Source organism: Suricata suricatta, chromosome 12 (genome assembly GCF_006229205.1).
Source record: "Suricata suricatta isolate VVHF042 chromosome 12, meerkat_22Aug2017_6uvM2_HiC, whole genome shotgun sequence".
NCBI lineage: Eukaryota > Metazoa > Chordata > Mammalia > Carnivora > Herpestidae > Suricata > Suricata suricatta.
In genome coordinates this window covers 83961397-83982991 of record NC_043711.1, presented here as the reverse complement: position 1 = coordinate 83982991, position 21595 = coordinate 83961397, and the positions used below count along the sequence as shown (strand labels likewise).

Below are 21595 nucleotides of genomic sequence, written 5' to 3'. Positions count from 1 at the left end.
GCAGCTTTAAAACAAAAGAGAGGGTGCGGAAAAACACACTCTATGAATTGATATAGAATGATTTCCAAGACAAAAAAGGCAAGCTACAGGGGCCCCTGGGTGGCTCAGTTGGTTAAGCCTCCAACTCTTGATTTCAGCTCAGGTCATGATTTCATGGTTCATGGATCTAGCCCCACACTGGGCTCCATCCTGAGGGCAGCACAGAGCTTGCTTGGGATTCTCTCTCTTTCTTTATATCTGCCCCTCCCCTGCTCAAGTGTACCTACACTCTCTTGCTCTCAAAAACAAACTTTAAAAGAAGGTAAGCTACTGAATAGTGCAGATCTTAACGATACTTTCTGTGTTACACTGTGTTTGTATTTAAATAAAGGAATACTAAAAAAAATAATAAAAAATGTAAAAAAAGGAAACAATAATGGACCCACAAACCTATGGCCAACTAATCTTTGACAAAGCAGGAAAGAATATCCAATGGAATAAAGAAAGTCTCTTCAGCAAGTGGTGCTGGGAAAACTGGACAGAGACATGCAAAAAACCTGGACCATTTATTATACCATACACAAAAATAAACTCAAAATGGATTAAAGACCTAAACGTAAGACAGGAGGCCATCAAAAACCTTGAGGAGAAAGCAGGCAAAAACCTCTTTGACCTCGGCCGCAGCAACTTCTTACTCAACACGTCTACAGAGGCAAGGGAAACAAAAGCAAAAATGAGAACTTCAAAATAAGAATTTCTGCACAGCAAAGAAAACAGTCAGCAAAACTAAAAGGCAACCGACAGAATGGGAGAAGATATTTGCAAATGGCATATCAGTTAAAGGGTTAGAATCCAAAATCTATAAAGAACCTATCAAACTCAACACCTAAAAAATAATCCAGTGAAGAAATGAGCATAAGACATGAATAGACACTTCTCCAAAGAAGACATCGTGATGGCTAACAGACACATGAATAAATGCTAAACATCACTCACCATCAGGGAAATACAAATCAAAACCATAATGAGATACCACCTCACACCGATCAGAATGGCTAACATGGTTAACAACTCAGACAACAACAGATGTTGGTGAGGATGCGGGAAAAAGGATCTCTTCTGCACTGCTGGTGGGAATGCAAACTGGTGCAGCCACTCTGGAAAACAGTATGGAGGTTCCTCAAGAAATTAAAAATAGAACTACCCTATGATTCAGCAACTGCACTACTAGGTATTTATCCAAGGGATACAGGTGTGCTGTTGCAAAGGGACACATGCACCCCAATGTTTATAGCAGCACTATCAATAATAGCCAAAGTAGGGAAAGAGCCCAAATGTCCATCGATGGATGAATAGATAAAGACGACACGAGATACATGTATATATATACACATGCATATATATGTGTATATATATATATGCATATATATATGTGTATATATATATGCATATATATACTCCACACACAATAGAGTATTACTCGGCAATCAAAAAGAATGAAATCTTGCCATTTGCAACTATGTCGGTGGAACTAGAGGGTATTATGCTAAGCAAAATTAGAGAAAGACAAATATCATAGGACTTCACTCATATGAGGACTTTAAGACAGAGAAGATGAACATAAGAGAAGGGAAGCAAAAATAATATAAAAACAGGAAGGAGAGAAAACATAAGAAACTCAAATATGGAGAACAAACAGAGGGTTACTGGAGGGGTTGTGGGAGGGGGGATGGGCTAAATGGGTAAAGGGCATTAAGGAATCTACTCCTGAAATTATCATTGCACTATATGCTAAGTAATTTGGATACAAATTAAAAAATAATAAAAGAAACAAACACACACACACACACACACAATTAGGATGGACAGAAATAAACTGGTTACATAAAGAGAACAGAGCAGATATAGGATGAAGAAATGGAAGCAATCTCTCTCATTGTATACTTTGTTATTCTGTTTTGATTTCTGAACCTACTCAAACTCTTGCTAATGGGTTATCAATTCCCTTGCATTTCCCAGGTAGACTATCCTATCCTATTTAAATTATGATTATAATAATTTATATATCAATATAATACTGATACTACCATTTATTTTTCCTGCATTAGTTACCACATTGATTAGTACTTCTAAAATGATGTTGAAAATTAGCAGATTATTGGCATCCTTCTCTTTTAATGAAAATATCTCCAGTGTTTCATCATTAAGTATGAAGTCGGTAAAGTTTTCTAAATAATGCCTTTAATGTGAAGTTTTCCTCATACTTGCTTACCAAGGATTCATCAAGAATAAATTTTGAGACTTTTCAGCCTTTGTCAAAATGACTATACAACTTTTCTCTTTTATTCTATGAATATAATGAAATAACAAATTTCCTAAGTTATCATTACCCTGTAAAATAAATCTTTTTGGTTGCATGTGTCATTCACTTAATGTATCTACTTGGAGTTCTATTATTTTACCGACAAGTTTTGTGTCTCTTTTATAAGTAAGATTTGTCCAAGTTTCCTTGAATTATGCCCTTCATGCCCAATTTCAGTATTAGGCTATGCTAAGCTCAAACAAAGAAAGGACTGGAAAGCTTGATTTCATTTTCTATGAAACTACCTACTCTGAGACTTTTTCACAAGACAATTCTTTACTGGCCTTTTCCATCACTTCTATAGTTAATATGGTCCTGTTTTCTACCTCTTCTTGAGTTAATTTTGCCTAAATAAAAGAGTTTGAAATTATCAGATACTGGGGCGCGTGTGTGGCTCAGTCAATTAAGCGTCCACCTTTGGCTCAGGTCATGATCTCACAGTTCATGGGTTCGAGCCCCACATTGGGCCCTGTGCTGGCAGCTAGCTCAGAGCCTGAAGTCTGCTTTGGATTCTGTGTCTCCTTCTCTCTCTGACCCTCCCCTGCTCATGCTGTCTCTGTCTCTCAAAAATAAAATAAATTTTAAAAAAAGATCAGATACAATTTAAGTGTTCAATAGTTTTCCTTTGAAGAAAAGAGCTCAAAAGAGTCGATAAAACTTTCAAACTCAAGTCACAAACAGGATTTTTAAATGGCAAATACAAACACTAGACGCTAAGCCCTTTATAAAGCAGAAATTATGCCCTATTGATTCCATTATTCAATAAACATTCCTAAATTTGTATTCTGAGACAAACAGCTAGGTTGTGGGAGATACAGAAGAGATGACCAACCAAGCATCAGGGCTTCTAGAGTGCCAATGCCCAAAAAGAAGTGTGGTGAGCTCCTTGGAATTCCCTCTGCCTCCCTACAAAGAGACCAAGAATATTCTTGACCTCCTGAAGGAAAAGAGTAAAGAAGTAATAGGCCTAGAATTATCTGGTCTACCTATACCCCATAACCAGAACCAGAAAGAAGAAAGACAATATTTCCTACAGCATCCCTGGGCTAGAGACTGAGTTTCTACATGCTCTCCCCTACCCTTCTTCTAAAGCACCTGAATGGACCTTTCTTTTTTTATTTTTCTTTTTTTGGAAAGATTTTTTATTTTTATGTAATCTCTATACCCAATGTCTATGTATTCAATAAATATTCATCAAATGTATGCTTTTAAAAGATTTTATTTTTAAACAATCTTCACACTCAACACAGGGCTCTAACAGTCCCAAGATCAAAAGTCACATGCTCCACCAACTGAGCCAGCCAGGTGCCCCCAAATATAGTTTGTAAAAAAAGATTTGGGGGCACCTGGGTGGCTCAGTCGGTTGAGCATCCGGCTTCAGCTAAGGTCATGATCTCACGGTTCATGGGTTCAAGCCCCACGTCGGGTTCTGTGCTGACAGCTAGCTCAGAGCCTGGAGCCTGCTTCTGATTCTGTGTCTCCCTCTCTCTCTGACCCTCCCCTGCTTGTGCTGTGTCTCTCTCTCTCTCTCAAAAATAAATAAAGAACATAAAAAAAATTTAATAAATAAAAAATAAAAAAATAAAAAAGATTTGATTATGAATACCTAGAGCCACAAAACAGCAATAGGAATATATACACAGGAGCACCTGGGTGGCTCAGTTGGTTGGACATCCGACTTCAGCTCAGGTCTTGATCTTGCAGGCCATGGGTTTGAGTCCCACGTCTGCTTCAGATTCTGTGTCTCCTTTCCCCTGTTCTCTGTCTCTGTCTCTCTCTCTCTCAAAAATAAACATTTAAAAAAACAGAATATATAAACAAACCAAGGTGAATCATCAAAATAAACCAATGATATCCATTGCAAATGTCAAAAAGACAAACAGATCCCACCACAACAACTGTCAAATTGGAGGGGAATATATGCACAAGTGCTATGGTCACCATGACAAAATTAGTTACAAAACAGCTCTCTACCAAAGGCAAAATCATACTGAGAAGTCATACTTATCTAAAAATTCAACTTGGAAAGAATAGATAACATAAGCTTCATAGTAAATTAGGTTACTGTGGTGACCTTATTTTAAGCAAGGGATATAACTATTCACTAAGCCAACCAAGCCACAGAAGACCAGTGTAGCCAATCAAATATAAAGGGACGAGAAGGATAGACAAAAAAGGAAAAAAAAAAGATGGAGAGAAATTCATCAATTCAACAGACGTTTTCTGAATGCCTACTCTGGGCCAGGAAGTGTGCCAGGGTTTGGAAATACAGAGTCAAATCTATGAACACGTGTGATCACAGCTGCTGGCAGAGGAAGACAGACTCCATGTTATAAAATACACTGAGCCTTTCATTTCCTCAGACATACCACATACCTTCCCATACCCAGTGTGCTCCTTTTACTTAAAACATTTCTCCCTGCCTACTCTTCCCAGGCAACAGCCTAACATTCTTATATCATCAGAATCCCTAACTACAATATCTCAAGTAGCTCCCATCTCCTTCCAGTCCTATGTCAGTTTCCCACTTGCTTTCTTCATAGCATTTACCAAAATGTATAATTATTTCATGTGTTTCTTCATTTACTTATGTTTATGGTCTAATTCCCTAAGAGACTACGGAAAACCCTAAAGGTATCTGTTTCGTAGTCATTACAATATCCTCAGGGGAATAAACCTGTCTATACACTGAAGTAATTATAATGAAGTGCAACAGCAGAAGACTACTTAGGGTCAAGCACGGTGCAGAGGAGCAAAAGACCAGTTCTAGGACCAAGGGAAATTAAGATGCTGAGTAAGAAGTAGAGAGGTCAAGACAACGCTAATGAAGAGGAGACACTTGATTTCAATTCTGAATGAAGAGGCATTTTCCAGGTAATCAAGGAGCAGTGAGGCTAGCGAGTATTTCTGAATGCAATATGAGTACGTCAGCATAGGTACAGAGGAATGGAAGCACGAAAGAGGACAAAGTAGTGCAGAAAACTGAAGGTGACAAAGGAAACAGTAATTCTATGCAGAAAGCTGCACAGGAACCTTACAGATTCCATAGCTATTGGAATCCAGGCAGCTGGGCCCTAAGTGACTATTTTCCAGGCCATAGACCATTGGGTGCTGGTGAACACAGAGTGAATGGTCAACAAAGTCTCCATGAAGAATGCTTTACTGTGCTTTTCCATAATCTAGACCATCTTTATCAGAACTAACATAGTAGCATTTTGCTGCAATGCTACCAAAAGTGGAATCCATTTATAGTGTACAGGTCAAGGGTACCAGTCCTAATGTTTCTGAGTTTGAGAAATACTGCTCTAAGCTAACAGAGAAGCCAACCTACCCTAGAGCTCCACCAAGGAAAGGAGAGGACTATGGGAGAGTGAAGCTCACACCAAATGAGAGAGAATAATGCCATATACATGTCCAGAAAGGCAGAAAACAATCCAGATCTAACACAGGGAGACAATATTTGGTTTGTCCATGGTAAATGACTTCAAATCTCAGAACACTCGATGCTCAGTCTTATGAGTAAAATTAAACTGCCCAACCCTACACACTGTGCACATGCTTAAATTAGAGCAGCTAGACAGTGCTTGGCAGGAATCTGTTTGGTCCCGCACACACACCAGAAATACAAACTGAAGAAACGTTACGGGGGGGGGGGGGGGGGGGGGCGGTGAGGACCAGAAAGAATAAAAATTTCCCTCTGAGTTCCCAATCCAACTGGCCAGCATTCACTCAAATGGCTATTAATAACTGATGTGTGTCACTTACTGTGGGGGTTATAACTGCCATTATATAAGGTACCTCACTGGATCTTTATCACAATTTCATGAGCACTTAAGCAGTTGTCATTATCACTGCACGCATTTTACATACGTAGAAATGAAGACTCAAAAGAGTGACTAGGAGGGGTGCCTGGGTAGCTTAGTTGGTTAAACATCCGACCCTTAAGGGTTCTTTATTTTTGAGAGAGACTGTGTGTGTGTGTGTGTGTGTGTGTGTGTGTGTGTGAGAGAGAGAGAGAGCGAGCGAGCGCGAGCGCAAGCGTGTGGGGAAGAGGCAGAGAGAGAGAGGGAAACACAGAATCCAAAGTAGACTCCAGGCTCTGAGCCAGGCTCTGAGCTGGAGCTCTCAGCACAGAGCCCAATATGGGGCTTGAACTCACGAACTGCCAAGATCATGACCTGAGCCGAAATCAGAAGCTTAACTGACTGTGCCACCCAGGTGCCCCAGCATCCACCTCCTGATCTCGACTCAGGTCATGATGCTGCAGTTTGTGAGTCCAAGCCCTGAGTTGGTCTGTGCTGACAATGCAGAGCCTGCTTGGAATTCGTCTCTCCCTCTCTCTCCCCCTCGCCTATACTTGCTCACACGTGTGCGCGCGCTCTCTCTCCCTCAAAATAACTAAGTAAACTGAAGGAAGGAAGGAAGGGAGGGAGGGAGGTAAGGAGGGAGGAAGGAAAGAAGGGAAGGAGGGAGGGAGGGAGGAAGAGTGACTAGGAAGAGGTGTAACCAAGATCAGTATCCAGATCTTCCGACTAAACTCAGTGAGGTGCCTCCTTCTCTTAATTTGACTTCACATGTAAATATCCTTGCAGTCACACAGGTCTATAAAGATGTCTTTTGTCTTGGCCATCTAATAGTCTACTTGATGGCTAGCCCAAAATTTGCCTGAACTTTCCCACAGGGGTTGGGCATTCAGGCTGCTTCCAGATTCTTACTACATATATAAACAGCTTTCTGAGGTGTTTTGGTGGCATCCAACTTCAGGTCAGGTCATGATCTCATGGTTTGTGAGTTCACACCCCATCAGGCTCTCTACTGTCAGCACAGAGCCCACGTCAGATGTTCTGTCCCTCTCTCTCTCTCTCTCTCTGTCCCTCCCCCGCTGGTGTGCATGTGTGCTCTCTCTCAAAAATAAGCATTTAAAAATAAATAAACACCGTTTCTGCAAATTTACAGCAAGCAATTACTTCAAGAATCAGAATATGTCTTTATTCTTGGCTCAGTGCACCGCACCAGAAGCAAAAGAGTTCTATGCACAAAACTAACATTCTAAGCCATCCCCAGTCTTTGCTGGAGAGAGGATGGAAATGGAAGTTGTATTTAGTGAAAAACAAAAGACTGACTATTAAGCTACAGAAAAACTGTACTGTTTTGGACACTTTAACTCTTCCCTATTCCTTCACTACTTCCATGAATAAACATCTGACACTTCTAACTCCAGAAATGTCTTGAATTCATCTCTCCTCTCCATCCGAATCATTTCTCACGAGCAACAGTTGAGCAGTCAGTACGTCCAGACAACCTATGCCCCCTCTATCAGTACGGCAAAGGGCCTGAAACAGGGACACTCAGTAAATATTTGGTAACTGAATAAACACCACCACTCTTCTGTTCCTAAGAAGAATCTATGCCTCTCTCTCTCTTGCTTAACATCTTCCCTTTATTCGCCCAATCTCCGAGTACTCCTGATGTGTTCCCTGGCCAGATTCTGAGAACACACCATATTTCTTGAGCCTTGAATACTTTTGCTCACATTGTTCCTTCTGCCTGCTCTCACCATCACTCCCATCCTGGAAATCCTATCCTCTGATGTCACTTCCTTTCAACTCCCTGGCCCCTCTCCCCCTCCATCAGACCTGCCTGGATAAAGCCCCACCCTAGGTAAAACAGATTCTCCATGTCCTCCACCCAGGAGCTGATTAGGGCTAGAGAATGCACTCAACATTGCTAACAGGTCTCATCCGAAATCCAAGATCACAAACGGTGATTTCCTTGGGTATGGAGCAGGAAGTACGACTCAGTGTGAGGAAAAAAAGGTCTTCTAAGGTGCCCAACATGTCTGTATCTTGTTCTGAGTGGTGGTTGTACATGTGTATCCCATGTATAAAAGTTCACCAAGCTATACACTTAAGATCTGTGCACGCTAATATAAATTACACCTCAATACAAAGTTTCTTAGGGGCACCTGGGTGGCTCAGTCAGTTGAGCGTCTGACTTCGGCTCAGGTCATGATCTTGCTCATGGGTTTGAGCTCCGCATCAGGCTCTGTGCTGACAGCTCAGAGCGTGGAGCCTACTTCGGATTCCGTGTTTCCTTCTGCCACTCCCCTGCTCACGCTCTGTCTCTCAAAACAAGTACATGTTGAAAAGAAAAAACTATTAAAAGCTCTTTAAATGGAGTGCACACCTCTTTTCTTTTTTTTATATCTATTTATTTATTTTGAGACAGAGAGAACACAGGAGAGGGGAAGAGAGAGAGGGTGAGAGAGAGAATCCCAAGAAGTCTCCATGCTGACAGTGCAGAGCCCAGTGCGAGGCTCGAACCCACGAACTGTGAAATTATGACCTGAGCCAAAATCAAGAGTAGGACGCTTAACCAGCTTGGGCCATCCAGGCGCCTCTGGAGTGTGCAACTCTTGATCTCAGAGTTGTGAGTTTGAGCCCCATGTTGGGGCTTACTTAAAAAAATGAAATCTTTAAAAGCAATCTTTAAAAAGAGTAGCATCTTTGCTCTCTTCTTAATTCAATTAATGTCTTACAATTGTAAATAATCATGAAAATTAGTATCAAAAAAAAGTTTTCTTTTGTTTTTAATTCAGGAGCTGGGCACTTAGTGGCTCCATCAGTTAAGAGTCTGACTTTGACTCAGGTCATGGTCTCATGGTTTGTGACTTCGAGCCCCACAACAGGTGAGCCCGAGCCCTACTTTGGGTGAGCTCAAGCCCCACTTCAGGATTCTCTCTCTCTCTCCCTCTCTCTGCCCCTTATGGGATTCTCCCTCTCTCTCCTTCTCTGTCTGCCCCTAGCTCACTCATGTTCTCTCTCTCTCTCAAGTAGATACACAAGAAATATGAAAACATATGTCCACATAAAAACTCACACATAAATATTCATAGGAGCATTATATCTAATAGCCAAAAAGTGAAAACAATACAAATATGCATCAACTGATAAATGAATAAACAAAATATAGTATATCCCTATAATGGAATATTGTTACTCGCCCATCAAAACGAATGTTGTTTGGGGCACCTGGGTGGCTCGTTGGGTTAAGCATCCAACTCTTAATTTCAGCTTAGGTCATGATCTCACGAATTGTGAGTTCGAGCCCCACATCAGGCTCTGCACTGATACCTCAGAACCTGCTTGGGATTCTGTCTCCCTCTCTCTCTCTGCCCCCCCCCCCACCTGCTCTCTATTTCCCTCTCAAATTAATAAACATAAACTTTTAAAAAAAGAATGCTGATATATGCTATAACACAAATGATTCTTGAAAATAACATGTTATGTAGAGACCCTGGCTGGTTCAGTCAGTAGAGGGTGCAACTCTTGATCTGAAGGTCATTAGTTCAAGACCCCACCTTGAGTGTGGAGTCTACTTTAAAAAAAGAGAAAAAGAGAAAGAAGGTAATCCAAAATTGTTAACTTTAGGGTGCCTGGTTAGCTCAGTTGGTAGAGTATGCAATTCTTGCAGGTAGTGAGTTCAAGCCCCACATTGGACATGGAGCCTCCTTAACAAAAAATTTTTTAGATGGAACTAGAGGGTATCATTGCTAAGCAAAATTAGTCAGAGAAAGACAAATATCATATGAGTTCACTCATATGAGGACTTTGAGATACAAAACAGATGAACATAAGGGAAAGGAAGCGGACAAAAACATGAGAGTCTCTTAAATATGGAGAACAGAGGGTTGCTGGAGGGGTTGTGGGAGGGGGGATGGGCTAAATGAGTAAAGGGCATTAAGGAATCTACGCTTGAAATAACTTGCATGATATGCTAAGTTGGATGTAATTTTTTTTAATTAATAAAAAATAATTTAAAAAAATTTTTTAAAAGAAAATACCATGTTAAGTGAAAGAAGCTAGTCACCAAGAAGAACACTCTATGATTTGGTTTCAAAGCAAAGTCCAGGATAGACAAATCTATAGAGGCAGAAAGTATATTAGTAGTTGCCCAAGGTTGGGCAAGCTGAGGGGAAAAAGGAATGACTGCTAATGCTCACTGGGTTTCTTTTCAGGGTGATGAAAATATTCTGAAATTAGACAGTAGTGACAATTGTACAACTTTGTAAATATGCTACAAACTACTAATTTGTATGCTTTAAAAAAGTAAATTTATGGTATATAAATTATAACTCAATTTAGAAAAACAATAAAAAAGGAGGGAAACAAAAGAATCCCACGAAGTGCTGGCAAAGACATAGAGAAATTAGGGCTCACATGCATTGCCGGTGGAAATGCAAACTGGAATAGCCACACTGGAAAACAGTTTGGCAGTTTTTCAACAAGTTAAACATACATTTAACCTATGACCCAGCAATCACACCCCTTGGTATTTGCCCAAGACAATGAGAACTTATGTTCTCACAAAATCTGTAAGCAAATGTGTATTAATATTTATAAAAACTGAAAACAATTCATACCATTGAACAGGTAAATGCATAAATTACAGTACATCCATATAATGGAATTCTCCTCAGCAATAAAATGAACAAGATACTGATTCATGCAAAGGTGTGGATGAATTTCAAATGCATTATAAGTGAATATGATAAGAAGCCAAATTTAAAAGGCTACACGTTGTCCAATTCCACTTATATGACATTCTGGAGAAAGTAAAACTACATGGACAAGAACAGGATCAGTGGGTACAAACATTGGAAATGCAGAGAGTACAAAGGCAGAGAAGGGAATGTTGTGGGTGATAAAAGCACTCTACATGTGTGGTGGTGCATGCATGACTATGAATTTGGTAAGCCTCATATAACTGTACAGTATATAAATTATAACTCAATTTTAAAACAGAAAAGCCATATACAAGAAAAAGAAAAAACACATGTTCCCATCACCAATCCCATAAGTCAACCTTCATTTCTATCTGTACCCAGCCTCCTTCTTCCCTTTATAATAAATGAACTATCTGCTCCTATAAGTGGCCAATTCCTCCACTTGTACACTACACCAGCTCTCTCTCCCATTTTTCTTGACCTCATGCCCATCAGGATTTTGTCCTCAGTGTTCCATTAAAACAACTCTTGTCTAAAATTAACAACAAAACAAACAACAGGTGTTGGCAGACGCGGAGAAAGGGGAACCCTCTTGCACTGTTGATGGGAATGCACACTGGTGCAGCCACTCTGAAAAACAGTATGGAGGTTCCTCAAAAAGTGAAAAACAGAATTACCAGGGCGCCTGGGTGGCTCAGTTGGTTAAGCGTCCAACTTCGGCTCAGGTCATGATCTCACGGTTCGTGGGTTCGAGCCCTGCATCAGGCTCTGTGCTGACAGCTAGCTCAGAGTCTGGAGCCCATCTTCAGATTCTGTGTGTGTCTCTCTCTCTGCCCCTCCCCTGTTCATGCTGTCTCTCTCTCTCTCAAAAATAAATAAAACATTTTTTAAAAATTAACAAAAATAGAATTACCATGGGATGCTTGGGTGGCTCAATCAGTTAAGCATCTGACTCCTTCATTCTGCTCAGGTCATGATCTCATAGTTCCAAAGTTCAAGCCCTGCATCGGGCTCTCTGTTGACAGTGTAGAGCCTGCTTGGGATTCTCTCTCTCCTCTCCTCTTCTCTCCTCTCATCTTCTCTCTCTCTCCCTCTCTCTCTCTGCCCCTTCCCTGCATGTGCCTCTCTCTCTCTCAAAATTAATAAATAAACACTTTTAAAAAGGATGGTACAAAACAAAGGACAGTTGAAGAAGTGAAGAGGTAAGAACAAGGAACTCAGACTTGGTCAGTGCAAATAATTCTAATATAATCTTTTTTATTTATTTATTTTTGAAAGAGAGAGAGAAAGGGAGGGACAGAGAGAAAGAGGAAGACAGAAAATCCCAAATAGGATCTGTGCTGACGTGGGGCTCGATCCCACAAACCATGAGATCATGACCAGCCAAAATCAACAGAGAGAAGCTTCACCAAGTAAGCCACCCAAGCACACCAGTTCAAATAATTTTAATGCAAGGAAAAAAAAGTGAGAAAAGAGCTAAGGACATGATGAAACCCAGATTTTAAAATCCTTAGTACAAAATTGGAAAGAGACCATGATCAGCTTAAATGGAAACAAAGCAGTGGAAATGTGCCAAAGAGTCAGGAAAGCAAGAGACAGAAGGACTTTTTCCCCATGTTCTGGGCAGAACAGAGAAGGCCAGGCCTACTGTTCAAGGCAGATGGTGTGCTCTTGACAGATGACAGGGGAAAAGGCGGAGGGCGGCACAACTAGCAGTTTCTGTTCTATCCACCAAACATCACTGCTAGGAAACTGAAGCCTCTCACATCTGAAGTCAGCTCATCTGCACAACCCTGCAGGTAAAGAAGGCAGGCAGGATTATGCAATCCATAGAGTAGGAAATGGATTTCTGGAAAGTGGGTCCCAAAGTGGTAGGTCCAAAATTAGAAGATGAATTCTTATTAGTACTCCACAGCCTATATGGTGAGATAAACTATTTTAAGAACTAACAACCTTCATGGAAAATCTATTTCTGCATTTTACAAATTCCTCTCTCTAAATAATAAAAATCAAATCCTATCATTTCTTTGGGACCCTAGAATTTAAGAAAAACTGGCTTGGATGATTTACAAATAAATTCTGGTAAGATACATAAAACAGTTGTCTAACACAACCCTGTTAGGAGCACTTGGGTGGCTCAGTCGGTTGACCATCCAACTCTTGATTTAGGCTCAGATCATAATCTCATTTGTGGGATCAAGCCCCGCGTCAGGCTCTGTGCTGACCGTGTGGAGCCTGCTTGGGATTCTCTTTCTCTCCCTCTCTCTGCCCTTCGACCCCCCTCTCTCTCTTTCAAAATAAATAAACATTTATGGGGCGCTTAGGTGGCTCAGTCGGTTAAGCCTCCGACTTCGGCTCAGGTCAGATCTCACGTTTGTGGGTTCGAGCCCCACGTTGGGCTCTGTGCTGACAGCTAACTCAGAGCCTGGAGTCTGTTTCAGATTCTGTGTCTCCCTCTCTCTCTGACCCTCCCCCTCTCATGCTCTGTCTCTTCTGTGTCAAAAATAAATAAAACATTAAAAAAATTTTTTAAACAATTTAAATGTTTATTTATGTATTAAAATTATTAAATTTTATTTATTAAAAAATTTTTAATGTTTATTTATTTTTGAGAGACAGAGCACAACCGGGGGAGAGGCAGAAAGAGACGGAGACAGAATCTGAAGCAGGCTCTAGGCTCTGTCTCAGCTGTCAGCACAGAACTGGATGTGGGTATCAAACCCACAGACTGTGAAATTCTGACCTGAGCCAAAGTCAGACACTTAAAGTGAGCTACCCAGGAACCCCCAATAAATAAACATTTTTTAAAAACCAGACTAAGACTCAGACTCATCAGTGATTAATCTGTGATCTTAAGCAAGTCATCTTATTTTATTTTTTTAACATTTATTCATTAAAAAAATTTTTTTATATTTATTTACTTTTTAGAGAGACAGAGAGAGGCAGAGCACAAGTGGGGGAAGAGCAGAGAGAGAAGGAGACAGAATCCTTAGCAGGCTCCAGGCTCTGAGCTGTCAGCACAGAGTTTGAACAGGGCTCGAACTCACTGACCAGGATGAGATCATGACCTGAGCCAAAGCCAGACACTTAACCGACTGAGCCACCCAGGCGGCCCTAAGCAAGTCATTCTATTTCTGAGCTTCAATTCTAAATGGGCTTGCTTAAGCAATTAAGGCAATTAGCATCATACCTGACACAAAGCAGATCTCTGATAAGTGTTAGCTGCCATTGCTAATGTTGTTTAACAAAAGTATAATATGTGTAGTAGCCACGAGAGAAATTAGGCTTCTGTATAAGCATGTCAGACAAAATAAATCAAAGATACACACCTACTAAAAATATCACAGCATTAATCCAGAAAGACCCACTCACCGACCCTGGATCACATTTGTATCTCCGTACACATCTAGTGTCACATGCGTTTTAAAAAATACTTTAACCCTTTTCACGTCTTTTTTTTGTTTTTTGGAAACCTAGCAGCAAATCCAGAAAATATGGAAGGGCACTCAGAAAAAGGAATCACCTAGGAGGCATAGCCAGCCTTTGGAGTCAGACCAACAGGAGTTCAATCCTAGCTCCACCAGTCACCAGCTGTGAAATTAGGAACAAAGAACTTTTACCTCTGTGAGCCTTGGTTTCCTCCTTCATTTATAAAAGTGAAACAGTTGGGGTGCCTGGGTGGCTCAGTCGGTTAAGCCTCCGGCTTTGGCTCAGGGCAGATCCCGCGTTTGTGGGTTCGAGCCCCGCGTCAGGCTCTGCACTGACAGCTAGCTCACAGCCTAGAGCCTGCTTCTGGTTCTGTGTCTCCTTCTCTCTCTGCCCCTCCCCCTCTCATGCTCTGTCTCTCTCTGTATCAAAAATAAATAAAACATTAAAAAAAAAAGTGAAACAATAAAAAAAATAGCTTCCTGAGATTTAATGAAGAAGCTTCAGATGGAGAGCCTGGCACAATCAGTCCTTCATATAACTGCTATCCAATGCTACAATATTTAAAAAAAATTTCTCAGGGCGCCTGAGTGTCCGACTGAGGCTCAGGTCATGATGTCACTCCCTGTGGGTTTGAGTCTCACATCAGGCTGTGCTAACAGCTGGGAGCCTGGAGCCTGCCTCAGATTCTGTGTCTCCCTCTCTCTTTCTCTCCCTCCCCCATTCATTCTCTCTCCCTCCCTCTCTCTCTCTCACTCTCTTTCTCTCTATCTCTCAAAAATAAACATAAGAGGGGCGCCTGGGTGGCTCAGTCGGTTAAGGCTCCAGCTTTGGCTCAGGTCAGATCTCACGTTCCTGGGTTCGAGCCCCGTGTCAGACTCTGTGCTAACAGCTAGCTCAGAGCCTGGAGCCTGCTTCTGGTTCTGTGTCTCCCTCTCTCTCTGCCCCTCCGCCACTCACGTTTAGTCTCTTTCTCTGTCTCAAAAATAAACATTAAGAAACAGTTTTTTAATAAAATAAATAAATAAATAAATTTCTCTGAGGCACCTGGGTAGCTCAGCTGGTTTAGCTCAGGTCATGATGTCACAGTTCATTAAGATCAAGCCCCATATGGAGCTTCGTGCTGTGAGGAACCTGCTTGGGATTCTCTTTCTCCTTTCTCTCTGCCCCTCACCCACTCGCATATGTGCCTGCTCATGCACGTGTTCTCTCTCAAAATAAATAAATAAACATCTAAAAATTTGTAAATAAAATAAAATCTCAAAGAAGGGTGCCTGGGTGTCTCATTAGGTTGGGCATCCAGCTCTTGATTTCAGCTCAGGTCATGATCTCTCTGCCCCTCCACCTTCCACCCTCTGTCTGTCTCTCTCAAAAATAAACATTAAAAAAGAGAGAAAGAGAAAATGAGGCAAATAACAGCACCCATATCTCATGGTACTATTAATTGGAAAATTAAGCTAGATAATCCATGAAGTGCATGCAGGACTAGAAATGTTAAATTTATAGACTTTTGGTCCTAAAACTTCTTATAAGCTGGCCATAATGTTTTCATTTTTATAGTGGACATGATTAAGAAGACAACTAGTAGCTCTATTTTCCTGGTAATGAGTACAAAATGCTTCCACAAGAATAATCCTATCTAATCCACATAATCCAATTAAAATTCCCCATTCTGCCTACATGGAAACTGAGACTGGGAGAGGTCAAGTAACTTGACCAAGTAAACTCAGCTAGTAATTAGAGCATATGAGACTCTTAATCCAGAACTCCTCACCCTCAATTATAATCATTTGTCAGTATACCAGATAAGGGCTTAAAAACATTTGTAGAAATGCTTACAACTTTAAGTTCACAGGCTGGGCTGTTGGTTTGCTATATTTGTTTTGCAAAAGGCATTCAAGGTAGCAAACTTATCTGAATGTGACTCAAGGACAACTGGATTTCTTGGTACAGTCACCTGCACCTAATCATCTAACCCTCAGAACTGATCCTATGGCACTGATACTCTACTCTGAAAAAACTCTGCTTTTGCCCAAACGTTAACTGCAGCTGTGTTTATGGCTCCAGTCCCACCTTTTCCGAGAAGCCTCTCCCAACTCCCCAGGCAGAGCATGGCTCATCCTCTCCTGGGCCTTCATATTCCTTCTCTTAGCCCCATTCACATTCCGCTCTAAAACCTTACCACTTTGGCCACAAGAAGGTCCCTCTATCCCCTTGACAAGATCCTGTTCCCCTAACTAGAACAAAAGTGGGCAGGACAGCATTCTAGTCACTACCTGACACAGTTTCCTAAATTACCACAGAAGTGAGTAAATAAGTAAAACAAATTAGAGGGCCTCTCTCCTATGGGGCAACAGGTGGTCCCTTTTCTCCTAAGCCAGTGCTGCAGGCCAAGATCAGCCCTTGAGGATCCTTGTTGGGGCTGCCATGAACTGGTAGCCTTGTGTTCCTGCCTCAGACATCTGTAGTGGCTGGGAGCCCCCCATCTGCTCTATACCAGGCATGGCGGTCCCACAGCCAGACAAGGGTTTGCAGTGGCAGCACTGGCGGTGAGGCCTCTGGCTCTACTTGGATAGCGCCGGGCTCTCAGGAGCCGATCTTGGCCTCTGTTGCTCCTAAAGTAGCCTGGCTCCCTGCCTGCCCCATAGACAACACCTAACAAATACACCTCAACAGGGTCCTATACAGGACTGCGAGGCAGGGGGTGGTGAGGAAGACCTATGAGTGGGTGCTGGAGAAGGAGCGCTGCTGGCGTCAAGGCCAAGGAGGTCACACTTGATAGTCAGTACTCTGGCCACAAGCACGAGCCCCACTTCTAAGCAGTTAGCTGTATCTAGTCACACAGGTCGGGCTCCACACGCACACCGTTGCCAGTGGTAAGTTTTCTTAGTTGAAATGCCTACTTCATCAGCTGCCAAATAATTTTTTAAGTGTTATTTCTTTTTGAGACAGATTCAGAGCATGAGTGGGGAGGGGCAGAGAGAGGGGGAGGCACAGAAGCTGAAGCAGGCTCCAGGCTCTAAGCTGTGAGCACAGAGCCTGACGGGGGGCTCAAACCCACGAACGTGAGATCATGACCTGAGCCGAAGTCGGAGGCTTAACTGATTGAGCCACCCAGGCACCCCTGCCAAATAATATTTTAGAGAACTTTTCAATTTCTTTTTTTTAATTTTTTTAATGCTTTCAATTTATTTTTGACAGACAGAGAGAGACAGTGTGAGCAGGGGAGGGTTAGAGAGAGAGGAAGATACAGAATCGGAAGCAGGCTCCAGGCTCTGAGCTAGCTGTCAGCACAGAGCCCGAAGCAGGGCTCAAACCCACAAACCATGAGATCATGACCTAAGCTGAAGTCGGATGCTCAACCAACTGATAGATTTACAAGTAACTTCTTCCTATGTTACTTACTATTTACTATATAGTGTTACATTGCTAACATACTTGAAAAAATAAGCATAAACAAAATCAAGATAACTGACTCAAGAAAGAACATAGTAGAATAATAACTATTAAAGTATTTGATTTGGGAGTCTAAATTTTTCAAGAGCACCTATAAGGCTCAGTTGGCTAAGTATCTGACTCTTGATTTCGGCTCAGGTCATAATCTCAAGGTCATGAGATCGAGCTGTCTGCTGAGCATGCAACCCACTAAAGATTCGCATTCGCTCTCGCTCTCGCTCTCTCTCTCCCTCTGCCTCTCCCCTGCAGTCTTGCCCACTCTCTCTCTCTCTCCCCAAAAAAAATTTTTTTTAATTTTTAAAAACAAGGGTATTAGCAAGATTTAGCAGAGCTTCAAGAAACTCTTCCAGATGGGGTGCCTGGGTGGCTCAGTCAGTTAAGCGTACGGCTTCGACTCAGGTCATGATCTCACGGTTGGTGGGTTTGAGCCCCGCATCGGGCTCTGTGCTGACAGCTAGCTCAGAGCCTGGAGCCCGCTTCGGGTCCTGTTATCTCCCTCTCTCTTTGACCCTCCCCTGCTCATGCTGTCTCTGTCTGTCTCTCAAAAAAAATAAAAAATAAATTAAAAAAAAACTCTTCCAGAGAAAATGAAGAAATAACTATCTCATTTTCTAAGATTTCTGTAACAACACACTAGACAAGGCGAGGGCAAGAAAAGATTAAAACCAAAAGTACTAGTGAACATGGATATGAAAATCTCAAATAAAATACTAGCAAACTGAATCCCATAATTTATTATATAAATGACCTAATAGGATTTATCCAGGAATGTAGACAAGAGTTGTTCAACATTACACTATTCACCAATAGCCAAATTATGGAAAGAGCCCAAATGTCCATCAACAGATGAATGGATAATGAAGATGATATATATTAAACACACACATAGTAATATATACATACAAATATATGTTAATATGTATAAGTATATATAAATATGTATATATGTGATGAAATATTACTCAGCCATCAAAAAGAATGAAATTTTGCCATTTGCAACAACAGGGATGGAACTACAGTATATTATACTAAGCAAAATAAGTCCGAGAAAGATAAATATATAATTTCACTCATGTAGAATTTAAGAAACAAAATAGATGAACACAGGGGATGGGAAGCAAAAATAAAGTAACATAAAAACAGAGAAGACAAACCTAACAGACTCTCAATTATACAAAACAAACTGAGGATTGCTGGAGGGGCGGTGGGTACGGGAATGGGCTAAGTGAGATGGACATTAAGGAGGACACTTGTTGTAATGATTACTGGGTATTACATGTAAGTGATGAATCACTAAATTCTCCTCCTAAAACCAACACTACACTATATGTTAACTATCTTGAATTTAAATCAAATCTGTGAAGGAAAGAAAAAAAGAATTGTACAAGCTTAGAAACTCTACTAATGTCATATATCATACTAATAGGTTGAAGAGACAAAATGCGTATGGTCAAGGAGCGCCTGCATGGCCAAGCTGGTTAAGCATCTGACTCTTGATTTCAGCTCAGGTCATGATCTCACAGTTCTGAGATCGAGCCCCATGTCAGACTCAGCACGGAGAGTGCAGAGCCTGCTTGGGATTCTCTCACTCCCTCTCCCTTTCCCTCTCAAAATAAATATTTTTTTAATATATAAAATTTAAAAGAACTAGTAGAACAAATATGAAAATTCAGCAAGGTTTCTAGATACAAGATTAGCACATTAAACTCAAAAGTAATAAACCCTCACATACCCTCATCACTCACTGACACTTTTGCTTCCCCTATCTTCCATCTTTTCCTCATTTCATATTCCGTTGAGGTGAGTCCCATACAACCCATCATTTTATTCATAAATATGCCAGTATATAATCTCTAAAAAATGTGCTTTTAAAAACACAGCTATATCATTTTCATACCTACAAAAGTTAACAATGATCCTTTAATATCATTAATCAATGTTCAAATTTGCAACAATCTCATAAATGTCATAAGTCCTTAGCAACTGTTTTTGAGTTATGAGCTCAGTTAAAGTCCACACAGTGAATTTGGTCAGCAACAATAAAACTCAAAAGCATTCCTACACACCGCCAATAACCAGAGAGAAAGAGAAAATGTAATATAAAAAGATCCATTCACAGAACCAACAAAAAATAGAAGGTACTTAGGAATAAGTCTAAGAGATAATATGCAAAAGCTTTATGGAGGTCATAAAACAAGTTCATAAAAGAAATGTGAATAAATACAAAAATAAAAATATTTTCCTAAGTGAACACTCTATCATAAAGATGTTAATTCCCCCAAATTAATTATAAATTCAATACAGGCTATTTTGAAACTACAACAGTGTTTAAGAAACTCGACAAATATAACTATTCACATTAAACATAAATGTCCACATCTGAAAGTACTAACACTGACTATCGATTATACTTCACCTGTTTAAAATATAAGAGTAAAGATCTAGGAATACAACAAATAAAATAAAGCACAAAAAGGCAAAACCTGTCTGAACAGATATCAAAACTTATTTTAAGGGCACATGGGTGGCTCAGTCAGTTGAACATCCAACTTTCGATTTTGGCTCAGGACATGACCTCACATATCAGTTCATAGGTTCAAGCCCTACTTCTGGCTCAACACTGACCAGGTGGAGCCTGCTTGGAATTTTCTCTCCCTCCCTCTCTCTCTCTCTCTCTCTCTCTCTCTCTGCCCTTTCCCCATATGTGCTCGTTCTCTCTCTCTCTCTCTCCCTCTCTCCCTCTCTCCCTCTCTCCCTCTCTCCCTCTCTCCCTCTCTCTCTCCCTCCCTCCCTCTCCCTCTCTCTCTGTGCTCATTCTCTCTCTCTCTCACACACACACACACACAAAATAAATAAACTAATTAATTAATTAAAAGAAGTTTTTTTTTTTAATTTTTGAGAGAGAGAGACAGTGTGATCAGGGGAGGGTCAGAGAGACAGGGAGACACAGAATCTGAAGCAGGCTCCAGGCTCTGAGCTAGCTATCAGCACAGAGCCCGACACGGGGCTTGAACCCCCAAAACCGTGAGATCATGACCTGAGCTGAAGCCAGATGCTTAACCGACTGAGCCACCCAGGCGCCCCAGAAGAAAAGATTTATAAAAATTTTTACAGTTATTTATTTTTGAAAGACTGAGCACACGTTGGGGAGGGGCAGAGAGAGAATGACACACAGAATCCAAAGCAGGCTTCACACTCTGAGCTGTCAGCACAGAGTCAAACACGGCTCGAACTCACCGTCAGATCATGATCTGAGCCAAAGTAGGACAACCAACTGAGCCACCCAGGCACCCCAAGAAAAGATTTATTTTTAAGCAATATCTATTGGATGATGTGTTGCTATTAGCACCAGATAAACATAAATTAATAAAGAGCTAAGAAGAGATCCATGTTATGGGACTTGATATATAGAAGTAGTATTGCAGATCAGTAGGGAAAGGACTATCCTATAAAAGATGCTGGGGACAACTGATTATTTATATGGTGAATAAAAACAAATATTAGACCAAGTTCATCCCATACATAAAATCAATTCTAGGTAGATAAAGATCAAAGTGTAAAAAGCAAATCTTTAAAACTTTCAGAATTTCAGAGAATATTATGTCCCATGAAAGATACCAGAAGCAAGGTGAAAAGACAAGCTACAGACTGTAAGATTTCTGCAATACAAACTAAGAATTGGAATCCATAACATAGGAGTAAAATACTGATAAATCACTAAGAAAAGACAAACAAACCAATAAAAAAAAATAATCAAGAGCAAGTCACAAAACACAGATATTAGAAAATGCTCAACTTCACTAGAAGTATAGGCAACATAGAATAAAACAAAGTTTCATAACCAACAGATTGGCAAACCAGAAAGT

At 40.8% G+C, this 21595-nt stretch overlaps 1 protein-coding gene and 1 non-coding gene across 2 annotated transcripts in view; one reads left to right on the top strand and one right to left on the bottom strand.

Moving 5' to 3' along the window:
- Positions 1-21595, bottom strand: part of PHF20 (PHD finger protein 20) — a 113888-nt gene that overhangs the window by 90900 nt on the left and 1393 nt on the right. The window lies entirely within an intron of this gene.
- Positions 16607-16737, top strand: LOC115275610. Its single transcript, XR_003901670.1, has one exon.